Below are 14,933 nucleotides of genomic sequence, written 5' to 3' on the forward strand. Positions count from 1 at the left end.
ATTTTCTGAATGAGAAAACTTTCAACATGATACGCCACACAGGGCATTGCAAATAGAAACTAAAATAAACCCTGTCTGGCCTCGGGGTTCATGTTGAATATTTAGTGTTGGAAATACTCATTTCAGGATAAATTTTTCTTTAACCCAGTCATCCCAGAGTAGAACAACAGCACTTGAGAAAAGATAAGAGTGTCCGTCTGACCAGCTGAATATGCTGTCCTTCACACTGCAGAAAGATTTGTAGAGATTGGTAGAAGTTTCTAGATCTTGAAACCATACACTACATCTTCTGCTTTTAATTTATGCCTTGAAGATTTACACAAAATAGAAAGACAAATAACTCACTTTCCAGTTACAGTGCTCACATTTTCCATCTGGCACGTCATTATGAATAACATGTTCTGCATTACATAATAGTAAATTTTTCATACCAAGGCTCATCTGCCATCAATTTACAATCAGAAATGTCACATGATATATTGACATGAAATCAGAATTACACATGGTGGTTACATTTGAATTCTTATATTTCTTACCAGAAGCTTTTTCCTTCTCTTTAGTGAATCTTTGTGTGGAATCGTTAAAAAAAAATTCCAGGTAGAGTACTAGTTATTTCACAGACTTGTTAAAAAAAAGGAGGAGGGGAGAACCCTTTGACTAAACATCACATTCCAAATTCTTCCATTTATCTTTCTAGATACAATTTTTAAAAATCAAAACACAAAATTAAATAGATGACAGACAATCAAAGATTTTCATAACCAAGCTCTCTTAGTGCTTGAAATTTCAGACAGACCAGCGGGAAGTCATGTGAGCAGGTGCTGTAAAGGGCCAGACGGATATATCACACTACCTAAGTCTGTTTTTGTGGCAGTCATGCAAGATTTCTGAAATACAATTCTAGTTTCCCAACAGGATTTCAGCCTGAAAAAGTCATGCATGTGCCCAAAGTTTTCCCAAACTCTTCTCATTAAGGGGGAGAAGAGGCAGGAAGCCAGAGTTCTCATTACCAGTCTTCTACCAGGGTGTTGTGCCACATTGGGCATGTGGCTGGTTTCTGTTTTCAGTGCTTCCGATTTCTTTTATTTCCAAATACGAAAGAATTTGAACTATCAGAACAAGTTTCAAAGAGCACACATGTGTAATAATTACTATTATTTTTATTTATCTAATTCTGAAGAAGCACAATTGCCAAGAATCACTCAGCCACAAACATTTATTGAATGTCCATCATAGGCCAGTATTATTCTCGTTGCTGGAGATTTAGTAGAGGACTGGACAAAGTGCTCCACTGGGTCTAGAGTGGGAGAGTCAGGCATCAATGAAAATGATCTTAAATGCCATAATATTTCAAAAGGCAGAGTAAAGAGCTCTCTCTGCAGGAGTGACTCATAGGGTGTGCTAACCAAATGCAGAAGTCAAGGAAGTCCTCCTAGAAAAATTGGTGCAGAAGTTTATCAAAGGATAAAGTGGGTGAAAAGATGAAGAACAGTATTCTGGTCATCGGGAATGTCATGGCTAAAAGTTCGGGAGATGCTGGTACTCTTGAGGAATTGGAAGGAGATCAGATGACTGGACTAGAGCAGTGCTTCCTGGTATTTTTCATGTTATTGCACATGAAAATCAATGGACCAGCAGTGCCTCCAGTAATCCCAAGGGCCTCAGTATGTTGGCATGTTTGAAGTTAATTTGCAGAAGTACTTTGGGCTTTGGCAAAACAGTTAGGAAGCCCTAACGGTATTGAGAGAGCCATTGGCATGAGAGGATGCTTGACAAGGGTAGATTGAAAAGAGCTGGGTGGTGAGCGAGAGGTGGGAAAACACAGACAGCATATCTAAGATCATCAAAGATCAGACAGGATTTTCTGAGTGTACTGGAATAGACTGAAGGCAACGGGGAGCCAAGGAAGGGTTTTAAGCAGGACAGATGTCTGGGAAGGGGAAGACAGATCCTGACGCAGCTTCAATCCACTTGGATGTGTTAAGATCTGGAGTTCAGGGAAGGGTCCGACCCCAAGCTCCATTCCCCAGAGTCATGCTGATTCGCAGAGACTCTGATTTTATTTTAATATATTATTTCCTTATCAATAATAGCTATAATTGGTTGCTATTGCTGGTAATGAAAGAATGCTAACAAATGCAGCAGTGTGGAAATTGTAATAAGGAAGGTATTGATTCTTACCAGATAGACACTCAACTTTGTTGCATATGTGAATTATCAGCATAAAATGGCTGGAGTTTATCATATTGCATCCTTGTTAGAAGTTTACTGAGCTCTCTGGTTTGAAAGAACTTTGTGAGCAGTTGAAAGATTGATTAGACATGCATTTTCTTCAGGGAGAAAAGAAATGTAAAATGTTCTTTTTAAACTGGATCATATTATAATCAAAATAATGGAAATAGAAATAACTGGCCTAAACTTTGCTGAAATCTGAAATCTGACTATAATTATCAGAACAGCTGTCTTAGTGAAACCCTCTGTCCCAGGACCTGGAATAAGTAGGGGAAATGTCAAAAAACTGATACAGATGAACAGAAACTCGCCAGAGAACATTCAGTTATGTATATGAACATATCAAAAATTGAGTAATAATTTATGGTACTCTCAAACTTGGATTTTTAAATTCATTCAATAAAATAATTAATAAAATATTCAATAAAAAATTACTGAAATGGATCATATTTACTATAATTAAGAATAAAGATTCTATTAATTATATATTGTATAGAAAAAGTTACAGTGGAAATACCAAGTTTTGGACATTGTTAAAAAATATTATTGCTATCAAGTCATATTACTGGACATGAAGTTAAAATATTATCAGGCTTCTGTCCCTTTGTTATAGTTAGTAAAATATTTTTTTCTGTGTATACAGGGAGTCTAATTTATAGTTTTAAAATTTTACAACTATCATTTGAAGGTATGGATTGACCAAAAATTAGCTATATGCTCTCCCTACCATAAATGATGTCATTTTATTTGACTTCTTTTCTGTTTTAGCTGAATTTTTCCAGTTATTTTGATAAAGAATAGAGACAAATTTCTTCTCAACTTCTTCTACTTAGCAAATTAATTTGTTTGTTTTAAGACTGAGAGAGCAGCATCCCTTATGAAAAATCCACTAGACGTTTTCACTTGGAAACATATCACAAAATGGTTTTGCTAAAATTGTGAAGTGAAGCCATTTGGTTTCATCAGTGATTTTCAGATGTAGTTTCAAAACCTATTGGCTATTTTTAAAAAAAAGGAAAGAAAGAAAAATCAACAAAGTCACTTTAAAAAATTGAGAATTCTAGAAGTTATACAATTTACAAATCATTTCTTTTCATAAATTCAGATGTGAGTGTAACTTATTTCTACTCCCAGTTTTAAATAAATTCATTCTGTTCTAGGCATGATGATATGGAACCAGTTTAGACATATTAATAATTAAACAACCAATTTCACAGTTAAGTGAGTGGGCTATGTTTAGATTTCCTATTGGTCTTTTAAACTCTATTGTTTCCTTTCTGTGTGACCACCAAATATTTACACAGTGTGTACCCTATTTCTGAGATATGGCCTGGTGACTCTGATCTTAGTGGTCAATATTCCTAGAATTCCCATACCCTGCTACTCCACATGCTTCTTTTGCCCTAGATCAGCTATCTTAGTGTTACAATTGAATTTTGATAGGTGTTTCAGTTAGCATTTTGTTCCTAGGATTAAAATACCTGATAAGAACAAGTTAGAGGAAGAAAAGTTTATTTGAGGTTCACAGTTTCTGAGATCTCAGTCTATAGATAGCTGGCGCCATTGTTCTCAGCCCAAGGTGAGACAGTGCATTTTGCAGAAGGGCATTGTGGAGGAAAGCAGCTCAGAATATGGCAACCAGAGGCAGAGACAAACAGCTCTACTCACCCTGGACAAAATATAAATACCAAAGGCAGGCCCCCAGGAGATCTGCTTCCTCTAGTCAAACCAGTTACCACCCAGTTAATCCATTCAAAAGGATCAATTTCCCGATTATGTTACAGCTCTCATAATCTAATCATTTTAGCTTTGAACATTCTTGCATGAGCTTTTGGAGGATACCTCACACCTAAAAATAACAGAAATTTCCTAAATTTCTTTAGAAAATTCTTCACTGGATGATAGGCATGTTTGTATTCCACCAATGTTAATGAGATTACCATGAAACCATGGGACTTTCCCCAAAGAATAAGTGTCACTCTTTCTAAAAGTGCAAATATGAACTATCAAAGTTCCTGGCATAAGATATTTTAAATCAAATACATATACAAGTATAAAGAAAATTTTAAATGTGTTGCACCAAAGTTCATGGGTTGGAAAATTAATCCCCAATTCAATAGTGTTGGAAGGAGGTTCCTAATGGGAGGTGTTAGGCTATGAAGCTTTGTCCTTATGAGTGTATTAATGCTGTCATCACAGGAATGGCCTTATTATCTGGTTAGTGGGGTGCTTATAAACGTTCCTGCTCTTTCCCTCTCTCTTTGGCCTTTTGGCATGGTATGGTACTTAGAGCAGGTCTTTGCCTGATGCAGGTCTCATGACCTTGCAATTCCCAGCCTGTAGAACTTAGGAAATATATCTCTGTTCTTTATAAATTACTCAGTCTGTATTATTTTGTTATAGCAACAAAAACAACAACAAATGAAGTAGTCACTGCATTGGAAGGGGGGGTATGGGGGGAAGAGAGGGAGGATGGGAATGGGAAAGACGTAGAATGAATGGGAAAGACAGTAGAACATAAACACAACTTTCTTATGTTAACATATGGATACACTATCAGTGAAACTCCACATCATGTACAACCACAAGAATGGGAAGTTATACTCCATGTATGTGTGATATATCAAAATACATTCTACTGACATGAAAAATGAAAAAGAGCAAATAAAAAAATTAAATGAACTAGAATACTACCATAAGCTTAAAAAACAAGGGAGGGAGATTTATCTCCCAAGAGGCTCTTCCATTGTTTGGAGAAGTAGTATTGTATTCTATTCTTCTGTCATACTCTCCTACCTCCAGGTATCTGGCAAGAGTATCTCTGAAAGTCTTTGGGATGGGAGGAGGTACTGACTTTGCCAAGCCAAAGTTACTAAATTAGTAAGTGTATCCTAGTGGATTGAAATTTTTAATTTACATTTTATCTAATTCAGAAATAAATTGGAAAAGCAGACGTTTTCGTGACTGCGATTCCAGAAAAACAGCCCATTTCTAAACAATATTGACCAGATCTTTTCAATTGTGAGGGACTGAAATTTAATCTTACTTGCCTGAGCAAAAGAGGGAAGGCATTGGATTCTACATCTGAAAAACTTACAGGCATCAAATACAGCTGGATGCAGATGTTCAAAACATGTCATCAGGCCTGTCTTTCTCCAATACTCATGGCTCTGCCTTCTTTGTATTGGCTTGTTTTCAGGCAGGACTCCCTCCACCTCCAACACAGGATCTATTCTACTGATTTACCAATCCTAATGGAAAGGATGCCTCTGTCCGCATTAGTGAGATCTTCCAGGAGTGCCTTAAGTAGCATCAGTCTTTCCCACCTAGGTTCTGAACCAATTAAGAAATAAGAAATAACACAGGGCCTACATATTACCTTTATTACTGATACAGGCATTCATTTGGCCTTAGACATTAGGGATCCCCAGATGACTTCCCAATATAAACCACAGAATCAGAGTTCCTATAGTCCTGGGTCCAGGAAGTGCTATACTGGGTTGGCCTCCTAAAGATTGGCTAAATGAATGTGCCAATTTAACCTTCTTGTATTTACCGATTAGTTAAATTGCTCTTCCTTGAGGACAGAGACTAGAGGGGGAGAAAGGCCATGGCTGTTACACCTAGTGGAGTAGACAATGTCATGGATATGGGTAAATTCCTACTGAGTATTTCCTGGCTCTTTATTCCTCTAACCCACTAAATTAATCTCTAAGTCATTAAACCCATGGACAACCAGTAGCATGGATATCTCCTGAAAGGCAGCCCCATTCCCTCATTTGTGAGGCCACACCCAATATAAACTTGTATTCCACTGAGAATTCCCATGGGCCCCCATGAGCAGTGCAGACCTGGTAGTCAAAAGATTCCTAGAGAGGTACTTGAGTTCAGCTGACTCCAAGGTGTTTTTGTTTGAGACTGGATGTTCACTTCAAAGATTCTGTTTCCCGAGCCAAAAAATATCCAGGCTCATCTAAGATTGTTCTTTCAGGGATCACGTGGCATCATAAAGATACTGCAATAATAAAACACAGAGAAATTCCATGAATACAATTCTAACAAACAATTTAGAAATCCCCTAAATGGCAATACAACATTTTTTCAATGATCCAAGTCCTAGGAAGTAATAATAAAGTCCACACAAAGAGCCCTTTAAAATTAAAATCCACAGATATTAAAATCTAGGAAATGTTAAATTCTATAAATAAATGTCATTATCCTTGTGAGCTCAAATGCCAAAATGCAAAATTCTCATGTCAAAATTAAAGTGTTTTTTGTGCGTAAGTGTTCATATCAACTTTATTAAAAATACTCCAAAGTTGAAACAAACCCAATGTTCTTCAATATTTAAGGACATTTAACAAAGTAGAGGACATTGAGTAAATAAATGGATATAGATGTGGAGAAGGATGCTGTGTTTATGGATTAAAATACTCAATAATAAATTTTCATAAATTTTACTTTAGGTTGAACAAAATCTCCATAAGTCAGTGACAGGACAGTAAACTTAAAGTGTAAAAGTTGTTCTCCCTGGTTTACCATTCAGCTTATTAGTGTCAGCATATGGGGCTCTGGGTACCTTGAGAGGGGAGGTTCTCTGAGCATGTGCAGCCTGGGCTTCTATTTCAGAAAGAATGTGGTTCTTTCAGGACCTCAGAAGTGCTACTATTCAAGGCCAAATCTTTCATTTTCCAAAGAACTCAAAGAGTTGAGAGAACACATAAGATTTCCAAAGCACCAGTATTGCACCCATCATTTTTAGAAAACAGAATAATGTCCAGATCCCGGAAGCTGTCATCCCCAGCAAAATTATGTACCAAGACCTGAGTGTTTAGTGCTGCCAAAGAGCACTACAGACACTTGGATTAAATAAAAGAGAGGAGGTGAAAATCTTGGTTTACCCTCTCCAAATGGTGGTCAGTCAGTGCTGTTTGCCTAGAACCCATGGCCTGTAAACTTAAGTTTAGTTGAGAGAAGATTCTTAGAAAGATGTTATTTTGGCATTTTGTCTTTGCCATAATTTGGGGAAAAAATCCATTTCCGCTCACTGTCTCCATTTCTGGAGAGTGACATTTTAAATACTTCTGTCTTCTTGCACCAATTCAAAAATTGGTAACATTGGCAACCCTGGTGCTCAGCTCTTGATTAAAATACCTGTATTTCTCCTCTTACATTGGAAAACTTGTTATTGCTATTTCCCCTCGAGTCTTGTTTTCTTGACACTCTGAAACTGAACTGAGGATGATTCTGTCTAATGTCTGCTCCCTTCAGTTTGCTGTCCCACATGTCAATAATCTCTGGAAAATACCCTCCCTGACACACCCAAAAGTCTCAATTCAATCAACTTGAGAGTCCATATGAACCATCACATGCCTATAATCTATTTATAACATAGTCACCAGATCATCTAAAAATATGAGCCATGATTTCATTTTTCTTCTTAGAAATTTCCCCCATTCAAGATAAATTACAAACTCTTAACCATGAGTTCCAGGCTGGATGTCACCCATTTCCCTCCCACTCCTCCTATCCCTCGGTGCTCCCTCTTGTTCCTCTTCCTCACATAGTGGCCTCTTCAGTGTTCTTCAAACGGACTAGACTTGTTCTTGCTTTTGGGCTTTTGCATAGGTCAGAGTCCACTTTCTGTGGCTGGAAAGCTCCTTTCAAAGATGTCCTCCTGGCCGACCTTACTTCTTTGTCTTTGCTCATTTACCTACTCAGTGAGCCCATTCTTGACCACCTTAATTGAAATTGCAGTTTTCCCATTGCACACAGAATAATACATTCCCAAAGACGTTCATTTCAGAAACCTGTTATGTTACATGGCAAAGGAGACTTTGCAGAGGTGATCAGGTTAAGAGTCTTGGGAAGAAGAATTATTATTGACTTCCTTGGGGGTGCCCAATGTTGTTATACAATTCTCATAAAAGGGAGGCAGGAGGGTGAGGATCAGAGAAAGATGGATAACAGAAGCAGATGTGGGAGTGATACAGCTGTTGGAGGGTGACCATGAGTCCAGGCATCTGGGCAGGCTCTGGAAGCTAGGAAAGGCCAAGGCACAGATTCTCCCCTGGAGCCTGCAGAAAGAACCCAACCTGCTGACATTTCAGGGCCCAGTGAAACCCATTTTGTAATGATGACCTGCAGTACCATAAGACAATAAATTTGTGTTATTTGAAGGTGCTGATGATAATTTGCCATAGTAGTGATAGAAACCAATGTAGAATCAATATAAACTAATAGAAATATGAATATGGAAATTGATGCAACTCCCTACCTCTTTACCCCACCCCACCCCCTGTGCTGCTTACTGTTTATTTTTCTCCATGGTTCTTAGCAATGTATGCCAAACGAGCCACTTCATTCTTTTTCTTTCCATTGTTTCACTTTGTGTCTCTGTTTTTTTTTTCATCCCTCTATATGAGTACATCTTTAAAAATTCTGTTGATTCTGATTATTCTTAGTTTTGTTTTTCTGAACTTCTTTTACCAAAAATTTGGTAAAAATTACTTCTTCCTTATATTTAGGGATATTTTTCTATACTACTAGCTCTTTCAAGTGTAAGACAATTGGCAGCGTTCTGTATCTTTTGTACAAGTTTGATTGAGATGCATATTTGCATTTGCATTTATAGAGCAAACCCCCAAGTCTTCAGTGTTTTGAAATAGGAAAAAAAATTAACATTTTAGATATTTTTTGAAAGAGACTCATGTTCCAAAAGCATTAGTAAATACAGAAATTATGTCCTTACCTAATAAAGAAAGCAATCTTTAAATTCCTGGCCAGATATCAACTTCCTGAAGTCATACAGATTCAAATCTAAGGACCACAAGTCTTCTAGTGAGAATTCCAAAATATGTTATTCATAGATTTAGGCAAAGTAAATCATCTTAGAATAATTCCCTCCCTTCCTCCTTCTCTCTTCACTACTACACAGTCTTTTCTCCATTTTAAAAAATAGAGGAAATGGCAAAATGTGCTGTATTCTGATTTTATAAAATCTGCCATGATGTGTTTATTGTCCTGACCCTCAGACCCAGGCGGGGTTTCTGGAATTCCACATGCAGCTTGTGCAAATGCAGAACATCACTTTTCCCTGTGTGCCATGGAAAGGACTTGGACGGCACTCATGTGGTCATTGTGCTCTGAGACTCTGGGAGTTGTACTGGATTCTGCAGTGAAACTAGTGCTAAAAGAGCAAATTTCAGCACAGGTATTCCTTCAATTAACTTGAGAATGTTTTTCAAGCACCCATTTTGTGAGAAATTCTTCGTGTACAAAGATGACAGTCTCCAATCACCACGAGCTTTGAGCCCTGATTAAATTCTCCACCTTCCATTCTGCTTTCGGGATACAAGGGTCAGAGCTTGTTGCTGTATAATGAATTCAAACAGGAAATTGGGCAGAGGTAAAATAAATGTTTTCTTTGTAGAGAGTCTTTGCATTTAAAAGTAACTTTTTATATAAAGTGCATTATTTTAGCCTTTTTTAACAGAAGAAAGCATATACAATGCTTCCGATTTGAGATGGCAATTTGAGTATACATGTTGGGACCCTCTACTCCCAAATTCTCTTGAAAATGCAGAGGGTGCTCTGGCTTGTTGTGAGGACTGGAAAGGGCACCATCCCCAAGTCAAACTGAATGGAGTTTTCAAGGGATGTTATGTAGGTAGATTGAGTTGAGTGATGGACCAATAACTCACAGTTCATTGCAGCAAAAGAAGCCAGTCAGACAAGTAAATGGAAGATGCCCACCAGCACCTTCTACCTCACATGGACAGGAGCTGGAGAAAAGGGTGGGCTTTGAGAGGTCTTTGGAGTGCAAATACCTTTGATATTGGTCATGGTTCACACAGAACATGATTCCTGTCATGGCTTTTAAATTATTTGAGCTCATATTTGATGTTGATGGCCATTCCTAGGAAAAAAGCCAGGGAGGATTCCTTAGCTGGCCCACAGCGAGGAAGTGGTGCCAGTTGGAAAAAGGGAAGTTACTGTTCTAGCTCACTGGTTGCCACAACAAAATGGAAGAGGAATTCTCCCAAATTCAAGGAGCTCTTTTGCATAACAACAGCCTCATGCTTGGAGTGGGAGCTCCCTTTCTGGATCACAAGCTAAAGAGCCTTCCATCTCAGAAGGCAGTGCAAATCTTCCCATTTGTTTAGTTTATTTGGTCAAAGATTTGAAGAGGCAAACTTTTAATTTCTGATTAAGGCCATAGCAAAGGATACACCTCTATCTGCTGTCGTAAGGATGGGAATGCACAAATAAATTACAGGGAAGGCACCCGAGAAAGCTCAGACATGAACCTGAGGGGACCATTTGAAGAAAAGACGGACAGCAACACAGTGATTATAAAAGGTAAGATGAGTCCTGCACAACCGATTAAACAGATTACAGTGTCTCACTGCCTTAGATGGCAGCCATTCAAAGATATTACTGAAAACATTTATTATCATGGAAAAGTTTTCACAATATAGCTCTAAATTTAAAACAAAAGAGAAAAATCATGTAACAGTAAAATAAATGCACTGTGTGTCTGAATGCGAAGGCTGGACAAGGGTAAGGGTTGGCAATGATAGGAAAATAAACATTGGAAAATTAGACTCCCAAATAATTAATAGGAAAAAAGTTAACATACATGGAAATGTGATATTAAGATGATTTTATGACCTTCTATTTTTATGATGTATCTTTACATTTTTTCACAAATTGAACATAAATGGATATGTTTTTCTTACATAATTACAAAAAGTAAACATTGTTTCTCAAAAAGCTTATTTTCAAAAAAGATACTGGACTGGAATAATTTTATGAATGAGTTTTCAACATTAAACAAGGGGATAGGTAGCTTCCATTCTACTGAAAATATTCTACTATTCAGGAAAAACTGAAAACTACACTGATCCATTTCAAGAAACTATAATATTTATATCTATCAGAACCTAACAAAGAGCCAGAAAAACAATCAACCAGGAGCCATTTTCATTTGTGAAAATGAAGCAAAATTTGAAAGTGAAATTAGTGACTTGTTATTAGAATTATTCTGAAAGAATAATATACAATTACCAGTTAAGGTTTCTTCTAAAAAAAGGATACATAGTTCAATGAAGTTATTCAACAGATCAAAAGATAAATTATTTGACACTGAGGCATCAAGAGATTTTGTGTGTTAAATGGCACTTAATATCCAACTCATTTGAAACAAATCATGTAAAAAAATTAAGCTCTTAAACTGAGACTATAGGGGCAATTCCTAAACTGGTAGAGTTTATGTTGAGGAAACACCCATTATTACATAAAACAATGGAAGAGTAAAAGCATTCCTGTTAAAACAAAATTGTCAATAACTGTGAAAATTTGGATGTGTTTTGTACCCCAAAGTTCATGTTTGTAAGCCTGGTCCCCAATGTAGTGGTTCTGAGGTGGTGGATAATATAGGAGGCAGGGCCTGGTGGAGTTCCACCCTCATGAATTGATTGATGCTTTCACTGGAGTGAATCAGGTCTTCTGTGATTGTATTAGTTCTCACAAAGGTGGATTGTTATAGATTGAGGTCACCCCACCCATTGGCCCCTTCTGCATGTGGCCATTTCCTTTTTTGCTTCTCAAGCACATTGTGGTGTTGCCAGGAGGATCTTGCCAGAGTCAGCATCATGCTGTTTTGACTTTCAAAACAACAGAATTGTGATTCAAATAAACCTCTTTTCTCTATATATTATGCAGCATCAGGTATTCTATTATAGCAACACAAAACTAAGGCAATCAGCAATAAAAAAAAATCAAAACTGTCAACCGAAAGAAATTATTACACTATTAAGTTTTGGTAATTGGTTAGTGACAAAAAAGAATGTGTGGAATGCAACTGAAAGATTGAATACAAAAATAGATCAGGCCTGAATTAATAAAGTAACTCAATCTTTATGGTCATTTGATTTGTTTTCTCAGACAAGTAACTTTTTTCCACCATGCTTATTTTGATAAATTATCCTAGGGTAATTGATCTTCTTAAGTCTATAGGGGCAGGAGTTGGGGGCAAAAATAAGCACTGGTTGTTTAGAAAAGTTCAAGTATAGATTGAGCTAAGACCCCAGAGATGTGTGCACTGGAACAGATGGAGAAATGGGAAATGGTTTTATTCCAGCCTTCTACTTTTCTAAGATGCTACATCCATTGAAGAGGGATGGCTCTGTTATATCTAGACCCAAACAAGGATGAAGTTGCCAGTTTGGAAATGGTAGGCTTGTAGGTAGCCACCATTATTAAGAAGGTCCCTCAGCTCAAGAGTGATGTGTCTAAATGTTTATACACTTTTTATTTCCCCTAGAAGATCAATCCTCTAAAATGACCAAATAGAGCAATAGCAAAATCTTGGTCTTACACTACTATCCCCTCCTGATCCAAAAGATGTAGGCAGGGATTTACACTGTCTCTGTCAAAATTCTCCATCAGACAGTGCAAAGAGACAGAAGAAAACTTCAGCAAATATGTAATTCATTTTATAACTCACGATTGTGAGGACATTTAATTTAGATCAAGCTATAAGTTTAGGAAACATTTCCTGGAGGAGAAACTGTGTTATTTTTTTTAAAAAAAATGTGATGGAAGGAATGAATAGTAGATTTAAAAGGAAGGAATACAATAGGTGAATTAGAAGACCACACAGGGAATTCAGCTAGCAGAGAGAAGAATAGAGAAATAAATGGGATGAACAAAGACAAAACAGACTTGGAAGAGAGATCTGGAGATGCATGAGGATTTCAGAAGGGGGACAGCAACAGACATACCTAAGTCAACAAAGACTGGTCTTCATAGCAAAAGGGCTGACAAAATATCAGGCAAATTACTTAGCAAACCCCTCGCTGGTCATGAACACAAGATTTATGAATTATAAAGACTGGTAACTTTTTGAGGTAGATAATTAAAGGTATCCCCATCTTCTAATGCAGAGGCTAACACAGTATTGCTGCAGGAGGGACCCTAACACTGGCAGTGAGTGGATGATGAAGGAGAAACAGGTGATATGTGGAAAGTGAAGCGAGTGTGCATATTTCAAAGATTGCACTCTATAGGAGAGAAACTTCATAGTGCTTTCCCCAAATGTGACAAATATCTGAAGTCATTATGTTGTATCACAACAAGTGTTGAAATTAAAAGGAATTTTTAAACTATTAGTAGTAAGAAATAAAATTTGGTTAATTAGGCTGCAGGAATTCTCTTATACTTCTATGTATAGAAAATTATATTACGAAATTGTCATTTGGACAGGTGATTAAAGTAGATGAAATAAAAGTGAAGGAAAAGATATATTACAAAAGAGAAATATGTTATAAAAATATTAAATAAAAATATACATTACAAAAATATTTATTGCCAGGCAATTAGTTAATATCCATACTATAGTATATTTTCTGGGGTTTTTTGTTAGTTTTATAGACATATTTTAAGATTTGTCATATTTTAAGATTTTGAAATTTTGTTATTTCTTATTTTAGATAAAAATTTCCATTTAGACATAATTTTCTATCAAGGAGTGATTTATATATGATAAAATAATAATAATAATTGTGTATTTTTCTTAAATATAACCTCTTAAAATGTATAAGTTAAATTTCAAGTTCCCAGAACTACTCAGTTACTGTATTTCTTCATCTAATCAAGAAATAGATCAATATAGAGAAATAAAAACCTTGAAAAGGGAGGATTAAGAATCAAAAATATTCTGGGTCATATTAAGACTAAAAAACATGAATTTCTAAATAATTGTTAATATGTTTATAAAACCTACTTTAAATGAAAATACAATCCCTGAAAGTGAAAAATAATACAAAAGTTGTTTATTCTCAATCATCAATATTGGATTGTTTCCATAAAATATGGTGCAGAGTGGGTAGAGATACACAAGGTTTGTAGTTAGAGTCTGTTTTTGGTGTTGTGTGGTTTGTTGTTTAGCAGGAAATTGGCATAATGTTCTAAATGCATAGTAACTGGTACACTCAACACCAGAATGGACACAGGTCATGACAATCCACATGGCCATCCTGATACATGTACAAGAAATACTGTCTTTGCATGGACATGATAATTATTAGTAGCAATAGTAGGAAATGGCAATGAACTTGCTTTTTTTTTTAAGTGAATTTCTTCGACTTCAATTAACATTCAGTCATCCGTTAGTAAAAGTATTAGATTTGAAGATGAAACTATTTAGTGAATAAAGAAGTTCCTATCTTTGCCCCCAGACCACTACGGAAGACATATATAGATGTGGGGACTCATTATCTGCGAGACTGTGTTGTTCGGAAGCCTGTGTTCAAAAAGGAGCAGCTATGACTTCAAAGTCAGCAGTTGCAGCAGATTTCTGTGAACTTTGAAGGGCTGATCTCACTGTAGAGTTACTCTCTTTTCTTCATTCCAGGAATGAAAGCAAAACATTGTTGAAAAAGCCATACTCGTCCCTGTCACTGCCTGCACATTACAAGTTTGTTTTTTGTTTTTTCTTTAAGTTTTTGTGAAAATACACAAAACTCCAAATAAAACCAAAACCCCAGTGCCCCAAATGACAACACTCTTTCTTGGCATATGTTAACTAATTTATATATTTGTCATATGGAAGGTGTGGAATTATAATTCGTAAAGAAATCAAACTTGGAGCTTTGAAACAACTGTTATTTCCTACACAAGGCACAGATGTCAATATT

Source organism: Callospermophilus lateralis, chromosome 11 (genome assembly GCF_048772815.1).
Source record: "Callospermophilus lateralis isolate mCalLat2 chromosome 11, mCalLat2.hap1, whole genome shotgun sequence".
NCBI classification, from domain to species: Eukaryota; Metazoa; Chordata; class Mammalia; order Rodentia; family Sciuridae; genus Callospermophilus; species Callospermophilus lateralis.